Source organism: Pseudophryne corroboree, chromosome 4 (assembly GCF_028390025.1).
Source record: "Pseudophryne corroboree isolate aPseCor3 chromosome 4, aPseCor3.hap2, whole genome shotgun sequence".
NCBI lineage: Eukaryota > Metazoa > Chordata > Amphibia > Anura > Myobatrachidae > Pseudophryne > Pseudophryne corroboree.
The window spans coordinates 77,690,590-77,693,418 of NC_086447.1; positions in this window are offsets into that span (position 1 = coordinate 77,690,590).

Below are 2,829 nucleotides of genomic sequence, written 5' to 3' on the forward strand. Positions count from 1 at the left end.
AGTGTCACGCAGGATGTCCCTTCCAAAAAACCCTCCCCAAACAGCACATGACGCAAAGAAAAAAAGAGGCGCAATGAGGTAGCTGTGTGAGTAAGATAAGCGACCCTAGTGGCCGACACAAACACCGGGCCCATCTAGGAGTGGCACTGCAGTGTCACGCAGGATGTCCCTTCCAAAAAACCCTCCCCAAACAGCACATGACGCAAAGAAAAAAAGAGGCGCAATGAGGTAGCTGTGTGAGTAAGATAAGCGACCCTAGTGGCCGACACAAACACCGGGCCCATCTAGGAGTGGCACTGCAGTGTCACGCAGGATGTCCCTTCCAAAAAACCCTCCCCAAACAGCACATGACGCAAAGAAAAAAAGAGGCGCAATGAGGTAGCTGTGTGAGTAAGATAAGCGACCCTAGTGGCCGACACAAACACCGGGCCCATCTAGGAGTGGCACTGCAGTGTCACGCAGGATGTCCCTTCCAAAAAACCCTCCCCAAACAGCACATGACGCAAAGAAAAAAAGAGGCGCAATGAGGTAGCTGTGTGAGTAAGATAAGCGACCCTAGTGGCCGACACAAACACCGGGCCCATCTAGGAGTGGCACTGCAGTGTCACGCAGGATGTCCCTTCCAAAAAACCCTCCCCAAACAGCACATGACGCAAAGAAAAAAAGAGGCGCAATGAGGTAGCTGTGTGAGTAAGATAAGCGACCCTAGTGGCCGACACAAACACCGGGCCCATCTAGGAGTGGCACTGCAGTGTCACGCAGGATGTCCCTTCCAAAAAACCCTCCCCAAACAGCACATGACGCAAAGAAAAAAAGAGGCGCAATGAGGTAGCTGTGTGAGTAAGATAAGCGACCCTAGTGGCCGACACAAACACCGGGCCCATCTAGGAGTGGCACTGCAGTGTCACGCAGGATGTCCCTTCCAAAAAACCCTCCCCAAACAGCACATGACACAAAGAAAAAAAGAGGCGCAATGAGGTAGCTGTGTGAGTAAGATAAGCGACCCTAGTGGCCGACACAAACACCGGGCCCAACTAGGAGTGGCACTGCAGTGTCACGCAGGATGTCCCTTCCAAAAAACCCTCCCCAAACAGCACATGACGCAAAGAAAAAAAGAGGCGCAATGAGGTAGCTGTGTGAGTAAGATAAGCGACCCTAGTGGCCGACACAAACACCGGGCCCATCTAGGAGTGGCACTGCAGTGTCACGCAGGATGTCCCTTCCAAAAAACCCTCCCCAAACAGCACATGACGCAAAGAAAAAAAGAGGCGCAATGAGGTAGCTGTGTGAGTAAGATAAGCGACCCTAGTGGCCGACACAAACACCGGGCCCATCTAGGAGTGGCACTGCAGTGTCACGCAGGATATCCCTTCCAAAAAAACCTCCCCAAACAGCACATGACGCAAAGAAAAAAAGAGGCGCAATGAGGTAGCTGTGTGAGTAAGATAAGCGACCCTAGTGGCCGACACAAACACCGGGCCCATCTAGGAGTGGCACTGCAGTGTCACGCAGGATGTCCCTTCCAAAAAACCCTCCCCAAACAGCACATGACGCAAAGAAAAAAAGAGGCGCAATGAGGTAGCTGTGTGAGTAAGATAAGCGACCCTAGTGGCCGACACAAACACCGGGCCCATCTAGGAGTGGCACTGCAGTGTCACGCAGGATGTCCCTTCCAAAAAACCCTCCCCAAACAGCACATGACGCAAAGAAAAAAAGAGGCGCAATGAGGTAGCTGTGTGAGTAAGATAAGCGACCCTAGTGGCCGACACAAACACCGGGCCCATCTAGGAGTGGCACTGCAGTGTCACGCAGGATGTCCCTTCCAAAAAACCCTCCCCAAACAGCACATGACGCAAAGAAAAAAAGAGGCGCAATGAGGTAGCTGTGTGAGTAAGATAAGCGACCCTAGTGGCCGACACAAACACCGGGCCCATCTAGGAGTGGCACTGCAGTGTCACGCAGGATGTCCCTTCCAAAAAACCCTCCCCAAACAGCACATGACGCAAAGAAAAAAAGAGGCGCAATGAGGTAGCTGTGTGAGTAAGATAAGCGACCCTAGTGGCCGACACAAACACCGGGCCCATCTAGGAGTGGCACTGCAGTGTCACGCAGGATGGCCCTTCCAAAAAACACTCCCCAAACAGCACATGACGCAAAGAAAAATTAAAGAAAAAAGAGGTGCAAGATGGAATTGTCCTTGGGCCCTCCCACCCACCCTTATGTTGTATAAACAGGACATGCACACTTTAACCAACCCATCATTTCAGTGACAGGGTCTGCCACACGACTGTGACTGATATGACGGGTTGGTTTGGACCCCCACCAAAAAAGAAGCAATTAATCTCTCCTTGCACAAACTGGCTCTACAGAGGCAAGATGTCCACCTCATCATCATCCTCCGATATATCACCGTGTACATCCCCCTCCTCACAGATTATCAATTCGTCCCCACTGGAATCCACCATCTCAGCTCCCTGTGTACTTTGTGGAGGCAATTGCTGCTGGTCAATGTCTCCGCGGAGGAATTGATTATAATTCATTTTAATGAACATCATCTTCTCCACATTTTCTGGATGTAACCTCGTACGCCGATTGCTGACAAGGTGAGCGGCGGCACTAAACACTCTTTCGGAGTACACACTTGTGGGAGGGCAACTTAGGTAGAATAAAGCCAGTTTGTGCAAGGGCCTCCAAATTGCCTCTTTTTCCTGCCAGTATAAGTACGGACTGTGTGACGTGCCTACTTGGATGCGGTCACTCATATAATCCTCCACCATTCTTTCAATGTTGAGAGAATCATATGCAGTGACAGTAGACGACATGTCCGTA